Source organism: Pinus tabuliformis, chromosome 8 (assembly GCF_031772625.1).
Source record: "Pinus tabuliformis cultivar Carrire ecotype Pingquan chromosome 8, CPIR1, whole genome shotgun sequence".
Taxonomy (NCBI): domain Eukaryota; kingdom Viridiplantae; phylum Streptophyta; class Pinopsida; order Pinales; family Pinaceae; genus Pinus; species Pinus tabuliformis.
Genome location: NC_142294.1, coordinates 755820445 through 755842466, shown reverse-complemented (window position 1 = coordinate 755842466; position 22022 = coordinate 755820445). Strand labels below are relative to the sequence as shown.

Sequence of the window (22022 nt, the reverse complement as noted above, 5' to 3'; positions counted from 1 at the left end):
AACTCTATGACTCAACAAGGTCAAATGGTGAAGATACTCTAGACACTACAAACATGCAACAAGGGATGGGTAAGCAGCACTTTTCTCCCTACGAAATAGCGTTGTACTTTAATTCTTTGTTATAATGTTGATGTAGATATGACGATTCCATAGGAGTTGGCACTTGGTAAGAGCGGCAGGTATGTGTATGGTTAATTCATTGCTTTGTTTATTTGTTATTTAGTTTTTACCATGGTTTATTCATGATCTCATATAAAATTTTATTTTGTGCAATGAGTGACTACAAATGTAAAAGGTTGATTGAGTGAAGAAGATACCTTAAGAAATGTAGATGCAACGTATAGGTATGTTTTCTATTATGAATAATTAATGTTTAATTCTGAAGTTTAACTTTTATAATGATTCTAATGTTTTATTATCTATACTATAAACACTAGATATGTGGAACATGGGATAGGTGAGCAATGCTTTCTCCTACAAAATATTGTTGTCCTTTAATTCCCAACATATGATGTTTCCTTTAATTCCTTGTTATAGTGTTGATCAACATATGATGATTCCATAGGAGTTGGCACTGGGAGAGGGCGAGCAGGTATGTGTATAGCTAATTATTTTTTTTGTTTATTTGTTATTTAGTTTTTTCCATTTTTTATTCATGATCTCAAATATAAGTTTATTTTGTGCAGAGTGACTATAATTGTAGAGCATAAGAAAGTTGAATTGAGAAGATACCTTAGGTAGTATAGATGCAACATAAAGGTATGTTTGCTATTATGAATAGTTATTGCATTTAACTCTAACTTTTAACTTCCTTAATGACTATATTTTGTTATGTATCTGATGTAGATGGCTTGTTGCATTGAATACTAATATGTAGAAAAGAAAGTGGACAATTTGCCTTTATAAAACAAAGTTCATGGGAGGTACTTATTGGTTTGAAATATATTCACGATTACTATCACTATCTATGTGTATTTCAACCTTATTCTCCCCAATTTCTTTTACTTGCAGCAAAGAAGAGTAGGAAGAAGGAGAGCACATTGCACTAAAGATGATTTTTGGAGTGGGCGTTTTCAATTTTTTGTTGTCTACATATTTTTGTTTGGTTGAGTTTGAGTGTGGCCATGCTTTGTTGCGTGTCGTACTTGTTTTCCATTGTTTTGTTTTTATTTATTTTTAATTGTTTTTTGTTTTTTCTTTTTTTAATAGTTTGGTATTGGTTTGGATTGTTGGGTGTGGGAGAGGAAAGGAAGGTAGCATGTAGAAAATATGAAAGAGATGAGATAAAGGTTATTGTTCATAAATGAAGGTAATTCACTTTACCTATATGCAAAACACTTTATTTAAAATTACCTATGGCTAATTTGTGACTAAATTTGATTACTATTTAATTTATTATATGTTTTATTTGTGATATAGATATGCTTTTGTAGTCACAAACCACAACTTTATATCTCAACAGTATAGGAAGGTGAAATGGTGAAGATACTATAGACACTACAAACATGCAACAAGGGATGGGTAAAGAATGTTTTTCTCCTACAAAATAAAGTTGTCTTTTAATTCTCTGTTATAATGTTGATCTACATATGACGATTCCGTACTTTGTTTATTTGTTATTTAGTTTCTTCCATTGTTTATTCATAATCTCACATATAAGTTTATTTTGTGCAGTGACTATAAATTTAGAGTCCAAGAAAGTTGAGTTGAGAAGATGCCTTAGGCAATGTAGATGCAATACAAAGGTATGCTTGCTATTATGGATAGTTATTACATTTAAATCTAAGCTTTGTCTTCCTTAACAAGTTGATGTTTTGTTTTGTATCTGTTGAAGATGACTTGTTGCATTGAGCATCGATAAGTAGAAAAGAAAGTGGACAATCTGTCTTTATAAAACAAAGTTCATGGGAAGTATTTATTGGTTTTCAAATATGTTCATGATTACTATCACTATCTATGTGTATTTCAACCTAATTCTCCCCAATTTATTTTTCTTGTAGCAAAGGAGAGTAACAAGAAGGAGAACACATTTGTTGCATTGAGCATCGATAAGTAGAAAAGAAAGTGGACAATCTGTCTTTATAAAACAAATTTCATGGGAAGTATTTACTGGTTTTGAAGTATGTTCATGATTACTATCACTATCTATGTGTATTTCAACCTAATTCTCCCCCAATTTATTTTTCTTGCAGCTAAGGAGAGTAACCAGAAGGAGAACACATTGCAATAAAGATGGTTTGTGGAGTGGGCGTTTTCAATTTTTTGTTTTTGTTGTCTACATATTTTCGTTTGGTTGAGATTGAGCATGGCCATGCTTTGTCGTGTTTCATACTTGTTTTCCATTGTTTTGTTTTTTTCTCTCTTTTTTTTTTTATTATTGTTTTCTCCTGTTTTTTTTTTAAATTGTTTTCCATTGTTTTTTTTTAATAGTTTGCTATTGGTTTGGATTGTTGGGTGTGGGAGAGGAAATGAAAATAACATGTAGAGAAAATGAAAGAGATGAGATGAAGGTTACATTCATAAATGAAGGTAATTCACTTTCCTATATGCAGTATATTTTATTTAAAATTACCTTTTGCTAATTTGTGACTCAATTTGTTTACTATTTAATTTATTATATGTTCTATTTGTAATATAGATTAGACACTACAAACATGCAACAAGGAATGGGTAAGCAAATGTTTTTCTCCTACAAAATAGTGTTGTCTTTTAATTCTTTGTTACATGCAACAAGGAATGAGTAAGCAAATGTTTTTCTCCTACAAAATAGTGTTGTCTTTTAATTCTTTGTTATAATGTTGATCTAGATATGACGATTCCATAGGAGTTGGTACTTGGTAAGTCCGGACAGGTATGTGTATGGTTAATTCATTGTGTTGTTTATTTGTTATTTAGTTTTTTCCATGGTTTATTCATGATCTCATATAAATTTTTATTTTGTGCAATTTGTGCTTACAAATGTAAAAGGTTGATTGAGTGAAGAAGATACCTCAAGAAATGTAGATGCAATGCATAAGTATGTTTGTTATTATGGATAATTATTGTGTTTAATTTTGAAGTTTAACTTCTATAATGATTCTAATGTTTTATTATCTATACTCTAGACACTAGAAATGTGCAACATGGGATAGGTGAACAATGCTTTCTCCTACAAAATATTGTTGTTCTTTAATTACCAACATATGATGTTTCCTTCAATTCCCTATTATATTGTTGATCAACATATGATGATTCCATAGGACTTGGCACTGGGAGAGAGATGTATGTGTATAGCTAATTCATTGCTTTGTTTATTTGTTGTTTAGTTTTTTCCATTGTTTATTCATGATCTCACATATAAGTTTATTTTGTGTAGTGTGACTATAACTGTATAGTATAAGAAAGTTGAGTTGAGAAGCTACCTTAGGCAATAGAGATGCAACTTAAAGGTATGTTTGCTATTATGAATAGTTATTGCATTTGGTTTAACTTCCTTGATGATTTTATATTTTGTTATGTATTTGTTGTAGATGGCTTGTTGCTCTTGTTGCATTGAGCACTGATATGTAGAAAAGAAAGTGGAGAATCTGTCATGGGAGGTACTTATTGGTTTGAAATATATTCATGATTACTATCACAATCTATTTGCATTTCACCCTTATTCTCCATAATTTCTTTTACTTGCAGCAAAGAAAAGGAGCAAGAAGGATAGCACATTGCAGTTAAGATGATTTCTGGAGTGGGTGTTCTCATTTTTTTGTTTTGTCTACATATTTTTGTTTGGTTGAGTTTGAGCATGGCCATGCTTTGTCGTGTGTTGTGCTTGTTTTCCATTGTTTTGTTTTTATCTCTTTTTGTATTGGTTTCCATTGTTTTATTTTTAATAGTTTGGTATTGGTTTGGATTGTTTAGTGTGGGAGAGGAAAGGAAAGTAGCATGTAGAAAATATGAAGGAGATGAGATAAAGGTTATTTTTCATAACTAAAGGTAATTTACTTTACCTATATGCAGTACATTTTATTTAAAATTACCTATGGCTAATTTGTGACTCAATTTGCTTACTATTTATTTTATTATATGTTTTATTTGTAATAGAGATCTGCTTTGTGTAGTCACAAATTGCAACTCTATAACTCAATAGCATAGGAATGTCAAATGGTGAAGATACTTTAGACACTACAAACATACAACAAGGGATGGGTAAGCAATGCTTTTCTCCTACAAAATAGTGTTATCATTTAATTCTCTGTTATAATTGTTGATCTACATTAATGATTCCATAGGAGTTTGCACTTGGTAAGTGCACACAGGCATGTGTATGGTTAATTCATTGCTTTGTTTATTTGTTATTAGTTTTTTCCATGGTCTATTCATGATCTCGTATAAAATTTTATTTTGTGCAGTGAGTGACTACAAATGTAGTGTCTAAGAAGGTTGAGTGAAGAAGATACTTCAGGAAATATAGATGCAAATGTAGATGCAACACATAGGTATGTTTACTATTATGAATAATTATTGTGTTTAATTCTAAAGTTTGAATTCTATAATGATTCTAATGTTTTATTATCTATACCCTAGACACTATTATCTATACCCTAGACACTACAAATGTGGAACATGGGATAGGTGAGCAATGCTTTTCTCCTACAAAACATTATTGTCCTTTAATTCCTTGTTATATTGTTGATCAGCATATGATGATTCCATAGGAGTTGGCACTGGGAGGGGGTGAGCAGGTATGTGTATAGCTAATTCATTGTTTTGTTTATTTGTTGTTTAGTTTCTTCCATTGTTTATTCATAATCTCACATATAAGTTTATTTTGTGCAGAGTAGCTATAAATTTAGAGTCCAAGAAAGTTGAGTTGAGAAGATATCTTAGGCAATGTAGATGCAACATAGAGGTATGTTTGCTATTATAGATAGTTATTGCATTTAAATCTAAAGTTTGAATTTCTTAATGATTCTATGTTTTGTTATGTATCTACTGCAGATGGCTTGTTGCATTGAGCATCGATAAGTAGAAAAGAAAGTGGACAATTTGTCTTTATAAAACAAATTTCATGGGAAGTATTTATTGGTTTTGAAATATGTTCATGATTACTATCACTATCTATGTGTATTTCAACCTAAATCTCCTCGATTTCTTTTGCTTGTAGCAAAGGAGAGTAACAAGAAGGAGAACACATTGAAATAAAGATGATTTGTGTAGTGGGATTTTTCAATTTTTTGTTGTCTACATATTTTCGTTTGGTTGAGTTTGAGCATGGCCATGCTTTGTCGTGTTTTGTACTTGTTTTCCTTTTTTCTCTCTTTTTTATTGTTTTGTTTTGTTTTGTTTTTAATTGTTTTCCATTGTTTTGTTTATTTTTATTTTTATTTATTTTTCTAGTTTGGTATTGGTTTGGATTGTTGGGTGTGGGAGATGAAATGGAGATAGCATTTAGAGAAAATGAAAGAGTTGAAATGAAAGCTATTGTTCATAAATGAAGGTAATTCACTTTACCAATAAGCAATACTTTTTATTTAAAATTACCTATGGCTAATTTGTGACTCAATTTGCTTACTATTTAATTTATTATATGTTTTATTTGTGATATAGATCTGCTTTGTGTAGTCACGAACTGCAACTCTATAACTCAACAATATAAGGATGTCAAATGGTGAAGATACTCTAGACACTACAAACATGCAACAAGGGATGGGTAAGCAACACTTTTCTCCTATGAAATAGTGTTGTCCTTTAATTCTTTGTTATAATGTTGATGTAGATATGACGATTCCATAGGAGTTGGCACTTGGTAAGTGCGGGCAGGTATGTGTATGGTTAATTCATTGCTTTGTTTATTTGTTATTTAGTTTTTTCCATGGTTTATTCATGATCTCGTATAAAATTTTATTTTGTGCAATGAGTGACTACAAATGTAAAAGGTTGATTGAGTGAAGAAGATACCTCAAGAAATGTAGATGCAACGTGTAGGTATGTTTGCTATTATGAATAATTAATGTTTAATTCTGAAGTTTAACTTTTATAATGATTCTAATGTTTTATTATCTATACTATAAACACGAGAAACGTGGAACATGGGATAGGTGAGCAATGCTTTCTCCTACAAAATATTGTTGTCCTTTAATTCCCAACATATGATGTTTCCTTTAATTCCTTATTATAGTGTTGATCAACATATGATGATTCCATAGGAGTTGGCACTGGGAGAGGGCGGGAAGGTATGTGTATAGCTAATTATTTTCTTTGTATATTTGTTATTTAGTTTTTTCCATTGTTTATTCATGATCTCAAATATAAGTTTATTTTGTGCAGAGTGACTCTAATTGTAGAGCATAAGAAAGTTGAATTGAGAAGATACCTTAGGAAATATAGATGCAACGTAAAGGTATGTTTGCTATAATGAATAGTTATTGGTTTTAACTTCCTTAATGACTTTATATTTTGTTATGTATCTGTTGTAGATGGCTTGTTGCATTGAACACCAATATGTAGAAAAGAAAGTGGACAATTTGCCTTTATAAAACAAAGTTCATGGGAGGTACTTATTGGTTTGAAATATATTCACGATTACTATAACTATCTATGTGTATGTGTATTTCAACCTTATTCTCCCCAATTTCTTTTACTTGCAGCAAAGAAGAGTAGCAAGAAGGAGAGCACATTGCACTAAAGAGGATTATTGGAGTGGGCATTTTCAATTTTTTTTTTTTTTTACATATTTTTGTTTGGTTGAGTTTGAGCATGGCCATGCTTTGTTGTGTGTCGTACTCGTTTTCCATTGTTTTGTTTTTATTTATTTTTAGTTGTTTTACATTTCAAATTTCAAATTTTTGTTTGTTTGTTTGATTTTCTAATAGTTTGGTATTGGTTTGGATTGTTGGGTGTGGGAGAGGAAAGGAAGGTAGCATGTAGAAAATATGAAAGAGATGAGATAAAGGTTATTGTTCATAAATGAAGGTAATTCACTTTACCTATATGCAAAACACTTTATTTAAAATTACCTATGGGTAATTTGTGACTAAATTTGCTTACTATTTAATTTATTATATGGTTTATTTGTGATATAGATCTGCTTTGTGTAGTCACAAACTACAACTTTATAACTCAACAATATGGGAAGGTGAAATGGGGAAGATACTATAGACACTACAAACATGCAACAAGGGATGGGTAAAGAATGTTTTTCTCCTACAAAATAAGGTTGTCCTTTAATTCTATATTATAATGTTGATCTACATATGACGATTCCTTGTTTTGTTTTTTTGTTATTTAGTTTCTTCCATTGTTTATTCATAATCTCACATATAAGTTTATTTTGTGCAGAGTGACTATAAATTTAGAGTTTAAGAAAGTTGAGTTGAGAAGATGCCTTAGGCAATGTAGATGCAACACAGAGGTATGTTTGCTATTATGGATGGTTATTGCATTTAAATCTAAGCTTTGACTTCCTTAACAATTCTATGTTTTGTTTTGTATCTGTTGCAGATGACTTGTTGCATTGAGCATCGATAAGTAGAAAAGAAAGTGGACAATCTGTCTTTATAAAACAAAGTTCATGGGAGTATTTATTGGTTTTCAAATATGTTCATGATTACTATCACTATCTATGTGTATTTCAACCTAATTCACTCCAATTTCTTTTCTTGCAGCAAAGGAGAGTAACAAGGAGGACACATTTGTTGCATTGAGCACTTATAAGTAGAAATAAAGTGGACAATCTGTCTTTATAAAACAAATTTCATGGGAAGTATTTATTGGTTTTGAAATATGTTCATGATTACTATCACTATCTATGTGTATTTCAACCTAATTCTGCCCAATTTCTTTTTTCTTGCAGCAAAGAAGAGTAACAAGAAGGAGAACACATTGCAATAAAGATGATTTGTGGAGTGGGCGTTTTCAATTTTTTGTTTTTGTTGTCTACATATTTTTGTTTGGTTGAGATTGAGCATGGCCATGCTTTGTCGTGTTTCATACTTGTTTTCCATTGTTTTGTTTTTTCTCTCTCTCTTTTTTTTATTGTTTTCCCTTGTTTTTTTTAAATTGTTTTCCATTGTTTTTTTTTAATAGTTTGGTATTGGTTTGGGTTGTTGGGTGTGGGAGAGGAAATGACGATAACATGTGGATAAAATGAAAGAGATGAGATGAAGGTTACATTCATAAATGAAGGTAATTCACTTTACCTATATGCAATATATTTTATTTAAAATGACCTTTTGCTAAATTGTGACTCAATTTGCTTACTATTAAATTTATTATATGTTTTATTTGTGATATAGATCTGCTTTGTGTAGTCACGAACTACCACTGTATATCTCAATAGTATAGGAAGGTCAAATGGTGAAGATCCTCTAGGCACTACAAACATGCAACAAGGAATGGGTAAGCAAATGTTTTTCTCCTTCAAAATAGTGTTGTCTTTTAATTCTTTGTTATAATGTTGATCTAGATATGATGATTCCATAGGAGTTGGTATTTGGTAAGTCCGGACAGGTATGTGTATGGTTAATTCATTGCTTTGTTTATTTGTTATTTAGTTTTTTCCATGGTTTATTCATGATCTCATATAAAATTTTATTTTGTGCAATCAATGACTACAAATATAAAAGGTTGATTGAGTGAAGAAGATACCTCAAGAAATGTAGATGCAACGTATCAGTATCTTTGTTATTATGAATAATTATTGTGTTTAATTCTAAAGTTTAACTTCTATAATGATTCTAATGTTTTATTATCTATACTCTAGACACTAGAAATGTGGAACATGGGATAGGTGAACAGTGCTTTCTCCTACAAAATATTGTTGTTCTTTAATTACCAACATATGATGTTTCCTTTAATTCCTTGTTATATTTTTGATCAACATATGATGATTCCATAGGAGTTGGCACTGGGAGAGAGAGATATGTGTATAGCTAATTCATTGCTTTGTTTATTTTTTGTTTAGTTTTTTCCATTGTGTATTCATGATCTCACATATAAGTTTATTTTGTGTAGTGTGACTATAATTCTAGAGTATAAGAAAGTTGAGTTGAGAAGATACCTTAGGCAATAGAGATGAAACATAAAGGTATGTTTGCTATTATGAATAGTTATTGCATTTAACTCGGTTTAACTTCCTTGTTCATTTTATATTTTGTTATGTATCTGTTGTAGATGGCTTGTTGCATTGAACGCTGATATGTAGAAAAAGAAGTGGAGAATCTGTCATGGGAGGTACTTATTGGTTTAAAATATATTCATGATTACTATCACAATCTATTTGTATTTCAACCTTATTCTCCCCAATTTCTTTTACTTGCAGCAAAGAAAAGGAGCAAGAAGGATAGCACATTGCAGTAAAGATGATTTCTGGAGTGGGTGTTCTCATTTTTTGTTGTTTTTTTCTTGTCTACATATTTTTGTTTGGTTGAGTTTGAGCATGGCCATGCTTTGTCATGTGTTGTACTTGTTTTCCATTGTTTTGTTTTTATCTCTTTTTTTAATGTTTTCCATTGTTTTATTTTTAATATTTTGGCATTGGTTTGGATTGTTGAGTGTGGGAGAGGAAAGGAAGGTAGCATGTAGAAAATATGAAAGAGATGAGATAAAGGTTATTGTTCATAACTAAAGGTAATTTACTTTACCTATATGCAGTACATGTTATTTAAAATTACCTATGGCTAATTTGTGACTCAATTTGCTTACTATTTATTTTATTATATGTAACTTTTATTTGTAATAGAGATCTGCTTTGTGTAGTCACGATTGCAACTCTATAACTCAATAGTATAGGAATGTCAAATGATGCAACAAGGGATGGGTAAGCAATGCTTTTCTCCTACAAAATAGTGTTATCCTTTAATTCTTTGCTATAATTGTTCATCTACATATGATGATTCCATAGGAATTTGCACTTGGTAAGTGCAGACAGGCATGTGTATGGTTAATTCATTGCTTTGTTTATTTGTTATTAGTTTTTCCATGGTCTATTCATGATTTCGTATAAAATTTTATTTTGTGCGGTGAGTGACTACAAAATGTAGTGTCTAAGAAGGTTGAGTGAAGAAGATACCTCAGGAAATGTAGATGCAACGCATAGGTATGAATAATTATTGTGTTTAATTCTAAAGTTTGACTTCTATAATGATTCTAATGTTTTATTATCTATACCCTAGACACTACAAATGTAGAACATGGGATAGGTGAGCAATGCGTTTCTCCTACAAAACATTGTTGTCCTTTAATTCCTTCTTATATTGTCGATCAACATATGATGATTCCATAGGAGTTGGCACTGGGAGGGGGCGAGCAGGTATGTGTATAGCTAATTCATTACTTTGTTTATTTGTTATTTAGTTTCTTCCATTGTTTATTCAAGATCTCACACATAAGTTTATTTTGTGCAGAGTGACTATAAATGTAGAGTCCAAGAAAGTTGAGTTGAGAAGATACCTTAAGTAATGTAGAAGCAACGTAGAGGCATGTTTGCTATTATGAATTAATTGCATTTAACTCTAAGGTTTAACTTCCTTAATGATTCTATATTTTGTTATGTATCTGCTACAAATGACATGTTGCATTGAGCACCGATAAGTTGAAGGGAAAGTGGACAATCTGTCTTTATAAAACAATGTTCATGGGAGGTGCTTATTGGTTTTTAAATATGTTCATGATTACTCTCACTATTTATGTGCATTTCAGCCTAATTATCCCCAATTTCTTTTCCTTGTAGCAACGGAGAGTAACAAGAAGGAGAGCACATTGCAATAAAGATGATTTGTGGAGTGGGTTTTTTTAATTTTTTTGTTTTTTGTTGTCTACATATTTTTGTTTGGTTGAGTTTGAGCATGGCCATGCTTTGTCTTGTGTCGTACTTGTTTTCCATTGTTTTTTTTTTATTGTTTTCCTTTTTTTATAGTTTGGTATTGGTTTGGATGGTTGGGTGTGGGAGAGGAAATGAAGGTAGCATGTAGAGAATATGAAAGAGATGAGATCAAAGTTATTATTCATAAATGAAGGTAATTCACTTTTAGTACACTTTATTCAAAATTACATATGGTAAATTGGTGACTCAATTTGCTTACTATTTAATTTATTATATGTTTTATTTGAAATATAGATTTGCTTTGTGTAGTCACGAACTACATCTCTATAACTCAACAGTATAGAAAGGACAAATGGTGAAGATACTTTAGACACTACAAACATGCAAAAGGGATGGTTAGTAATGCTTTTCTCCTACAAAATAGTGTTGTCCTTTAATTCTCTGTTTTAATGTTGATTTACATATGACGATTCCATACGAGTTGGCACTTGGTAAGTGGGCAGGTATGTGTTGGTTAATTCATTTCTTTGTTTATTTGTTATTTAGTTTTTTCGATGGTCTATTTATGATCTCGCATAGAATTTTATATTGTGCAGTGAGTGACTACAAATGTAGAAGGTTGATTAAGTGAAGAAGATGCCTCAAAAAATGTAGATGCAATGCATAGGTATGTTTGCTATTATGAATAATTATTGTGTTTAATTCTATATTGTTGATCAACGTATGATGATTCCATAGGAGTTGGCACTGGGAGAGGCAAGCAGGTATGTGTATAGCTAATTCATTGCTTTATTTATTTGTTATTTAATTTCTTCCATTGTTTATTCATGATTTCACATATAAGTTTATTTTGTGCAGAGTGACTATAAATGTAGAGTCCAAGAAAATTGAGTTGAGAAGATACCTTAGGCAATGTAGATGCAAAACAGAGGTATGTTTGCTATTATGAATAGTTATTGAATTTAACTCTAAGGTTTAACTTTTTTAATGCTTTTATATTTTGTGATGTATCTGTTGCAAATGGTTGGTTGCATTGAGCACCGATAAGTAGAAAAGAAAGTGGACAATTTGTCTTTATAAAACAATGTTCATGGGAGGTACTTATTGGTTTTGAAATATGTTCATGATTATTATCACTATCTATGTGTATTTCAGCCTAATTCTCCCCAATTTCTTTTCCTTGCAGCAAAGGAGATTAGCAAGGAGAGAAGATTGAAGTAAAGATGATTTTTGGTGTGGGCGTTTTCAATTTTTTGTTTTTTGTTGTCTACATATTTTTGTTTGTTTGGTTGAGTTTGAGCATGGCCATGCTTTGTCATTCTTGCTTTCCATTGTTGTGTTTTTTTCTCTTTTTTTTAATGTTTTTTATTTTATAGTTTGGTATTGGGTTGGATTTTTTTGGGTGTGGGAGAGGAAAATAAGGTAGCATGTAGAAAATGTGAAAGAGATGAGATGAAGGTTATTAATCATAACTGAAGGTAATTCACTTTACTTATATGCAATACACTTTATTTAAAATTACCTATGGCTAATTTGTGACTCAATTTGCTTACTATTTAATTTATTATATGTTTTATTTGTGATATAAATCTGCTTTGTGTAGTCACAAACTGCAACTCTATAACTCAACAGTATAGGAATGTCAAATGGTGAAGGTACTCTACACACTACAAATGTGCAACAAGGGATGGGTAAGCAATGTTTTTCTCCAACAAAATAGTGATGTCCTTTAATTCTTTGTTATAATGTTGATCTACATATGACAGTTCCATAGGAGTTGGCACTTGGTAAGTGCGGACAAGCCTATGTATCATCAATTCATTGCTTTGTTTATTTGTTATTTAGTTTTTTCCATGGTTTATTCATGATCTCCTATAAATTTTATTTTGTGCAATGAGTGACTACAAATGTAGTGTCTAAGAAGGTTGAGTGAAGAAGATGTTGAAAAGTGTAACTAGGTTCTGTCTTCATAATGACATGTAATTGTGATTTTTATGTAAAATATGTAAAGAAGAAAAATAAAATTATTGTAATGCTTGCATCATGGGTTTTGTAAGTAAGAGATTTTATTTTTAGTTAAGGCTTCCATTGTGAGCCCTTAGGGATATTGTCATCTAGTCATAAAAGTCTAAAGAGTCATTGTCAAGTAATGAAGGCATGTTACACCATGTAAGAAGTCAAATTTGTCTTTGTAAAGTCACTCTCCAAGACCTTGTCATTAGCCCTCGCTCAAGTCGGCCTACACGTAAGGATGATTCGAGAAAGATGAAGTCGACCTACTGTAGAGATCATGTCAGTCTAATGGGCAGGGACAAACAACTATATATAGCAGTGGTCGGCCTCATTTGGAGACAATCAATTCGGTGAAGCAAGTCTCCAACATCAAGTGCGCAAATCATCTTAGAAAGAGCGTTAAAGCTAGCAAAGAAGGAAGGAAGGATAGCGAAGGAGAGGGTCATCATTGGAGGTATGTTTTGGGCTAAGTCTACCCTCACACGTGCGAGAATTGCAGGTCCGAAGTAGGCAAGGGAAGATCAAAGATTGCAGTCACATAAAGGTGACCTTGTTTGGGTGAAGAACTTCGCTGAAGGAAGCCGAGTAAGAGAGGAAAGAATCTCCTTCAAGGAGACTATTCAAGAGGCAAATCTGATCTAGGGTTTCTGCTGTCAAAAAAGGAGTCACAGAACTACAAGGAGAGGCTGAAACTCTGAACGAAGCCGAGAAGACGAAGAAGAAGAGCAATGTTGAAGAGGAGGTTTGTGACTTGGTCTTGGAATGGATCTAGTGTCAAGGGTCTTTGTCATGGTCTTGGTACTCGTCAATTGAAGGTTCTATAAGAAGAATTTGTTTGGGTTTTCCTTTCAAAGAGTGAGAGGAAAACCCGAAAACACAACTTGATTACCAACCCACCTTTCACACGGAAAGAAAACCTGTCGCTGGTATCATCTGGAGGGGCACGCGGGGACCAGGACGAGCCAGGGAGCCACACCACAACAGCCCATACAACTCCAAGAACTTGGAGAGCAGAAGGGGAATTGTTCACATATGCCTCCCAAGACGAGCGTGGCCAACATTACCGCTCATGCGCTACCGAGTGGGGATGGAGAGAAGACGAAAATCGGCAACCCTACAAATGACCCAAGGCCATCCTTTAGGCACACGCGAAAACACAACTCGATTACCAACCCACCTTTCACACGGAAAGAAAACCTGTCGCTGGTATCATCTGGAGGGGCGCAAGGGGGACCAGGACGAGTATACTATGTACTATGTACTAAGGCTGACAACCTATATACTATGTCTCTTGTCTTTGTATTGTTCATGAGTTTGGTAATTGTCTTGATGAAAAGAACACAATAATAACATAAGAAGAGAAGATCATAATCAAGAAGTAAAATGAAACTCACAAGCAATTATCATAATAGAGAAATCACCTATCTATTGATGCCCTAGATTTCTCAACAGAAGACACCTTAGGAAATGTAGATGCAATGCATAGGCATACATATCTTTGCTATTATGAATAATTACTGTGTTTAATTTTAAAGTTTAACTTCTATAATGATTCTTTGTTTTATTATCTCTCTGTTGAAGATGATTTGTTCCATTGATCAACAATAAGTGGTACAAAGATATACTTCTAAGTTTAAGAGTTAAAATAGTTAGAAGAATCTACCTTTCAAACCTCTCCCATAAAAAGGGACAACAAAATGAGTATGGAGAAGCTCGTGGAAAGTCACTTTAGTTCAACCCAAGCAAGAGTTACGGGGCTTTGAAATTTGGTAGCTTAAATTTTGGTTTAAGGGGCATGCGGCTTACCTTTATTATATTAAAAAATGGTTGGATTTTGATTTTTTAGATCTAAATTTGATACAAAATGAAGTTTGTAATTGGTGTAGTTTCTCCTGCTACTTGGATAACAAATTTTCTAGTTTTGTTTAAAACAATTTTCCTTTTAATGAGAAGAAAAATTACACAAACACTAAGAGAGTTCTACTTAAACATGAGAAATAAGTTGGAAAATAGCACCTACGAAAAGATCTCTTTATTGTGATAAACCAATGTATTTGGTGTGCTAAAACATTTTCTTTGCTTTGATGATGTTTTATACTCCATTCTAGTATGGTAGCACAAATTTAGACCAAAAGATGTTTGAAACTCAATGGAAAATAGAACCTATGTTGGAAACACTGAGAGGGGGGTGAATCAATATTTCCCTAAATTTTCACAATTGGTTAGATTATCTTTTAGACATTTAGAGCATCAAATAAACAAGAAACATCACTGCATCAGTACATAAGAGATTTACTCAACAAGCTTTAGTTATGTATGGTTTACGTACAAGTTTACCAGTTGAACTGGAATGAAGTACAAGACTCCCTAAGGGTTTTACCTACAAAGTTGGAAGGAAGCAAATGCTCCTTGAATGAGTTTGGGCTCCCATACCAGGGATAATGGCCCAATTACAATCAAGCTGCAACCTCTGTTGCTGCATTTCACTGCCACTGTTGTCCATTGCTACCACCACTTCTGCCACTGTTTCCAATGCTTCCCACTACTATCTAGACTCCACTCTCACTGCCACTGCTCCAACACTCTTTCCACTCTCGCTGAAATTGTTGCTACTACTACCACTGCCACTGCTGCCCACTTTTGATTACTGTTGTCCATGTCGTCCACTGCTACCACGACTGCTATCTATCACTGCTCTCAACACTCTCACTGTTCAAACATCATTGTCAAAGAGACACTGTCATAAGCATATGTCATCACGTCACAATCATTACTGTCATCACAACATCATCGCCATCACAGTTATCGCTGTCATCATTGCTATCAAGTCTCAATAATCATAGATGTCATGAGTCATTGTCTCAACAATCCAAACCCTAGTTGGTGTTGTCCAATATCAGTGATGCAACCACCACTGCTACATGCAACAAGGTCTCTGTAAGTAAATCACTGTCACTGTCAATCATTGCGGTCATTGTCAAGCACAACACTCTGCCTTGGTTAGTCAAATCAAATGTCCATACTTCCTACAAACTTCACATGACAATCTCCTCTTGCAAACATTTATTCTGCCAATGATCTGCCATCAATCTTATGTCATATACTTCTCAAATCAACATGTACAGGTCTCATTGTTATATCATTGGTAAAACTTGATCCAACTGCAAGCTCATACTACACAAAATTCTCAAGGATGCCTTTAGGATGTTGATGTACCTCTCCTACCTTTTACTTGTTGATGCCTTCAAGGTACTTCTAGAGATAAATATCTATAGAACTTTGTTACAAATTGATCAATGAAACAATAACTGTTGTATGATATTGTCAATGATGCTAACATAGAGATACTTTCAAGGGTCATTGTCATACACAACAATACATCAAGGTTACCGCTATAAGAAATGTTGCCACACACCTCACTGTCATATAGATCACAAGTTTATATCATAGTTGAGCCATTTCATACATTATTGTCACATAAGATCACTGGCATTCAATGTTCTCATCCCATCCTCCTCATCATTAAGTTTAATGTTGCTAGCAACTGATGCCGTTATATAATATGTCCATATAGCACAAAAACACTAGTTGTAAGCGGAGTTGTTGAGGCAAGAGCCATCCCTGTGGACTTAATAAATTTATAGCCCTCCTCCCAATCTGTGCCAAGGAATAGAGACCCCTATCTTGGAGCCAAATGATAAGATCCACAGGTAATCAGAAAGCCTCATAACATCTAAACTATGGATCGATACCAAGCCTGAGGGGTGATATGTTCCCCATCTTCCAAACCAGACCATTTTCATTAGTGGGAAATGAAGAGATAACAACTTTCCATATTAATGAACAGTTGTGTGTCAATTTGATCGGTGACTAGATCCAACCTTCAATGGAGAGAGGGTGTATGTACTTTCGAGAAACCACAGCCGACTAGAGATTTGTTGAGAAGATGAGTCTCTAAGCCGATCTAGTAGCCAAAGATTGTAAGAAGAGAGGTAAATGCTTTAACCACCAACCCCCTAGGCCTTTGGGAGGGCAATATGATCTCATTTGACCCACCAAGGGAAGGAATAGTTTTCCAATGACCCAACCAAAAGGAACTTATAGCAGATTCTCCTTATTTGTTAAAATGCTCTTGGGGATCCAAGATAAAGCCATCCAATAGACCGGAATGGCCTCCAGCACTGACTCGACAAGAACCAACCTTCCAGCTCTAGATAGCCAACAAAGGCTCCAGTTGCTGAGTCACCTCTCCAAATTGGCTAAAATCCAATTTGGAGATAGAATTCGAGATACTTAAGACCACCATCCATAGCTGTTAGTTCAAATGGGAATAAATTTTGAATGTATGTTAACTCTTCTGCATTTAGTTTGAAAGGAGATAACGAAAGATTCTTCTGGTTAATTATCATACCCGTGGCAACTTCAAAGAGGGTAAGGGCATCCTTAATAGTCGAGATATCTCTATGTGAACCATTACAGAAGATAAGCATACCATCTACAAATAATAGATGGGTAATGTTGTGACTTGGAGCCACAAAAATGCCTACCAGTAAGCCTCTGCTTTTAAAATCCGCCAATGACTTGCTGAGACCTTCAACAATAAAGAGAAATAGTAGTGGGGATAGTGGAAACCCCTGTCTCAAACTGCAGTCAATAGTGAAGAAAGGGGATGCTGACTCATTTATTAGAATAGAGAATGAGACTAAGGAAATGCAACTTGTGAAGAAAGGGGATGTTGACCCATTTATTAGAATAGAGAATGAGACCGAGGAAATACAACTCATAATCCAATTGATGAAAGCTAAATCAAACCCCAAATGTGTGAGGAGCAGCCAGATATATAGCTAGTTAGCCCTATCAAAGGCCTTAGAGAGGTCTCTTTTTAGTATAGCCCCTTTTAAACGACAAATATTCATACTATGGAGCCCTTAGGGAGCCACCCTTATGGCCTCATGTATTTATCTTCCTTGTAAAAATGCAAATTGTTCCCCAAAGATCACATTGGAGAGGGAGAGGGTGGGCTTAAGTCTGTGGACAATGAATTTTGCAATAACCTTATAAATGTAGTTGAGGGATATAGAGCAAAAATTGTCAAATGTGTCAGGAGAGTCCACCTTGGGGATTAGTGCGATGAATGTCGAGTTGAAGGACTGATGGGTCCTACCTATAGCTCTGGACTCCTCAACCACCCTTATAAGATCAACACCAATGATGTCAAAAAGACCAATAAAGAACTCAACTGACCAACCGTTCGAGCCAAGACTCTTGTCCTTTTGAAAATTGGATAAATGGCCAAAAGTTCTTCTTTGGTGACCATTGCCATAAAATGCTCGTTATAAACTTCATATGCATAACAAGGGAAGATCATAGCTGTCTTGACGACTTCAGCAATAGAGTCACCTTGTGGAGACATGAATAAGCCACTGAAATGTGAACAACCCAAATTTGCTAGATCAAAAAAGATGAAACATAATTGTTTTCTTGATTTGTGAACAACCTAAATTTGTGAGATCAAAAAAGATGAAACATAATTGTTTCCTTGATTTGTGAACAACCCAAATTTGCCAAATAAAAAAAGATGAAACATGAAACATAATTGTTTTCTTGATTTTTTAACTTCCAGAGGGTATTATCCATTCTTCTACCTTTTGTGTAGTTTTGAAAGAACTTGGAGTTCTCATCCCCTGCCTTAAGTCGGACAACCCGACTTTTTAGACACCAGGTTTCCTCTTGGTCATTTAACAACTTCCTTCTATGGCCTTCCAACTCTAGCTTTGGCTACCTCCACTTCATAACCATCTCTCTCTTCCTTAGAGATATCTTTGAGAGCCTCTTCAATAGCCTTGAGCTGAAGTGAATCTTGAGTTCTTTTGACAACCAACCACGAAATCATAAGCTTGTTTGACAACTTTGAGACTCGTTGGGAACTCTACCGCTGTAGAAGATCCCTTTAAAGGATTGAAAACATGCCAAGTGGATTTGGCAAGCTCAATATAGGACTCATCTGTGAGCCATGTAGCACTGAGCTTGAAAGGGCCCGAGGGTTTCCTGCCATGTCTTTTAAGATCCAAATAAATAGGAGAATGATTTGAACCTCCACCCTCACCAATCCATTGCCGAATAAGGGGCAACCATCCACAATCTATTCAAAATGAAGGAATTGATCCAACCTTGTGGTGATTTTGGCGAGATCGGTCTTGTTGTTTCTCCATGTAGGAGCAACATCAGTAAGTTGGTGAGCCCTTATATAGTCAGAGAAAAAGGGCGAATTAGGATCAACATGTGCTTTCAACCCCAGTTTTCTGCAAGCACAATAGAGAAATTAAAGTCACCACCTATAATAAGATTATTGGTTGTGAGAAACGAGGATTTAACAAGAGCGTCCCAAAAATGAATTTTGTCTTGTTGGGGAGCACAGACATTTAGGAGCAGAAGATCTTTGTCCAAATTTGAGGAGCAGAAACAATGCCCCAGAGTTGAAACCATCCCCAAGAGTTTTTCTCCTAGAAATGTTTTCCTCCTACAAAATATTGTCGTCCTTTAATTCTTTGTTATATTGTTGATTGACATATGATAGAAATGTTTTTCTCCTACAAAATATTGTTGTCCTTTAATTCCTTGTTATATTGTTGATCGACATAGGGCAGATAGGTATGTGTATAACTAATTCATTGCTTTGCTTATTTGTTATTTAGTTTCTTCCATCGTTTATTCATGATCTCACGTAAAATAAGTTTACTTTGTGTAGTGAGTGATTATAAATGTTGAGTCTAAGAAAGTTGATACTTTGTGTGGTGAGTGATTATAAATTTCGAATCTAAGAAAGTTGAGTTGAGAAGATACATGTGGCAATGTAGATGCAATGCAGAGGTATGTTTGCTATCATGGATGGCTTGTTGCATATAAATGTAGAATCTAAGAAAACTGAGTTGAGAAGATACCTTAGGCAATGTAGATGCAACACAGATACATGTTTGTGATTATGAATAATTATTGCGTTTAACTTTAAGGTGTAATTTCCATGATGATTCTAAAATTTTGTTATGCATCTGTTGTGGATGGCTTGTTGCAATGTATATGTTGTGGATGGCTAGTTGCATTATTGCATTGAGCACCAATAAGTGGAATAGAAAATGGAAAATCCGTCTTTATAAAAAAAGTCCATGGGAGATACTACTTGGTTTTGAATCAGTTTATGATTACAATTACTATGTGTATTTCAACTTAATTCTCCCCAATTTCTTTTCCTTGCAGTGAAGGAGAACACATTGCAGTAAAGATGGTTTGTGGAATGAACGTTTTCAATTTTTTGTTTTTTGTTGTTGTCTACTTATTTTTGTTTTTGTTGAGTTTGAGCATGGCCATGCTTTGTCGTGTGTGTCATACTTGTTTTTCTTTGTTTTGTGTTTTTCATTTTTTTTCTTTGTTTTATTTTTTCTTCTTCTGTTTTTTAGTTTGGTGTTGGTTTGGATTGTTATGTGTGAGAGAGGAAAGAAAAACATGTAGAGAAATTGAAAGAGATGGGATGAAGGTTATGCTTCATAAATGAAGGTAATTCACCTTAAAATTACCTATGGCTAATTTGTGATTCAATTTATTTGTTATTTAATTTATTATATGTTCTATTTGTGTTCTCATGTTCAATTATATAAATCTTGCAATTCTATAACTCGACAGTATAAGAATGTAAGAATATGAAAGGGTGAAGATACCCTAGACACTACAAACGTGCAACAGGGGATGGGTGAATGATGTTTTTCTCCTACAAGATAATGTTTCCCTTTATATCTCTGTTATAATGTTGATCAACATATGATGATTCCATAGGAGTTGGCACTTGGTAAGTGCGGGCAGGTATGTGTATGGTTAATTGTTTATTTGTTATTTAGTTTTTGGTTTATTTATTTGTTATTTAGTTTTTTCCATGGTTTATTCATGATCTTGTATAAAATTTTATTTTGTGCAGTGTGTGACTGTACTTTCTGAGAAAGTTGAGTGGGGAAGATATCTTGGGAAATATAGATGCAACACATAGGTATATTTGCTATTATGAATAATTATTGTGTTTAATTCTAAAGTTTAACTTCTATAATGATTCTAATGTTTTATTATCTCTCTTCTATATAGCTGGAAATGGCTTGTTCCAGGCCAGGAATCGAATCCAATTTGAAAAGAAAAGTTTAGACCCAACTATTCCTCTGCACCTATCAATGCAAAACCCTCAGGCTGTCTGATATAAATGTTCTCTTTCAGGCCCCCATGCAAGAACGCTATCTTGCATCCCAACCTAAAGATCTGTTTCAAAATGTCTAATCAACGATAAATGGTACTAAGATTTTTCTAGATAAGTGGTACAAATATACTTCTAACATTCAGAGTTAAAGTAGATAGAAGAATCTGCGTTTCTAACCTCTCCCATAAAAAGAGATAACAAAATGAATGTGGAGAAGCTCGTGGAAAGTCACTTTAGTTCAATCCCAGCAGGAATTACAGTGCTCTGAAAGATATAGCTTAAATTTTGATTTTAGGGGCAGGTGGGTTACCTTTGTTAGATTCAGAAATGGTTGGATTCTGATTTTTTAGATCCAACTTTGCTACAAAACCGAGTTTATGATTGGTTTTGTTTCTCCTGCTACGAGGATAACCAATTTTCTAATTTCATATAAAACAATTTACAAACACAAACACTAAGAGAGTTCAACTTAAACATGAGAGATAAGTTGGTAAACATCAATGAAATGTGAAAATCAATGGAAAATGGCACCTACTCAAAAGATCTCTTTATCGTGATAAACAAATGTATTTGGCGTGCTAAAACATTTTCTTTGCTTTGATGATGTTTTACGCTCCATTCCAATATGGTTGGTAGCACGAATTTAGACCAAAAGATGTTTGATGTTTGATGTTTGTCCCACGCTCGGTACGCAGATTCAATGCATCACAATCAGTATGTACATACTTTTACAACCATTTATGAAGAGGTTGTTGAGTCAAAACGTGTCAATCTCATATAATGCAATTGATTTGGAAGTTAGTCAGCTATGTTGTACACAATGACTGAGCTTGGACATATCAGAAGCCATTCAAGAACTGATAAGCCCGTGGCTTAGTTTGAATGTCTAAGATTATATATTAATTCGTTAGTTTCAATGTCTAAGATTATATATTAATTCGTCGGATGATTCAGGGAACAATATCTCATGTTCTTTTCATT

The 22022-nt window shown here is 33.6% G+C and overlaps 3 long non-coding RNA genes across 3 annotated transcripts; all 3 read left to right on the top strand.

The window, feature by feature from the left end:
• The first annotated feature begins 2819 nt into the window (after positions 1 to 2819).
• Positions 2820 to 5232, top strand: LOC149237795 (uncharacterized). The gene is made up of 9 exons (XR_016245311.1): positions 2820 to 3428; positions 3510 to 3578; positions 3667 to 3718; positions 3892 to 3966; positions 4092 to 4179; positions 4383 to 4469; positions 4671 to 4715; positions 4810 to 4882; positions 4972 to 5232. It is a non-coding gene; the product is annotated as an uncharacterized LOC149237795 (long non-coding RNA).
• A 126-nt stretch (positions 5233 to 5358) lies between these two features.
• Positions 5359 to 10865, top strand: LOC149237794 (uncharacterized). The gene is made up of 13 exons (XR_016245310.1): positions 5359 to 5470; positions 5581 to 5958; positions 6152 to 6206; positions 6301 to 6373; positions 6450 to 6526; positions 6621 to 6945; positions 7056 to 7188; positions 7312 to 7384; positions 7474 to 8157; positions 8268 to 8370; positions 8986 to 9058; positions 9145 to 9204; positions 9293 to 10865. It is a non-coding gene; the product is annotated as an uncharacterized LOC149237794 (long non-coding RNA).
• Positions 10866 to 12393: 1528 nt separating this feature from the next.
• On the top strand, positions 12394 to 20325 carry LOC149237793 (uncharacterized). Its single transcript, XR_016246317.1, has 2 exons — positions 12394 to 12486; positions 20063 to 20325. It is a non-coding gene; the product is annotated as an uncharacterized LOC149237793 (long non-coding RNA).
• The last annotated feature ends 1697 nt before the right edge of the window (positions 20326 to 22022 follow it).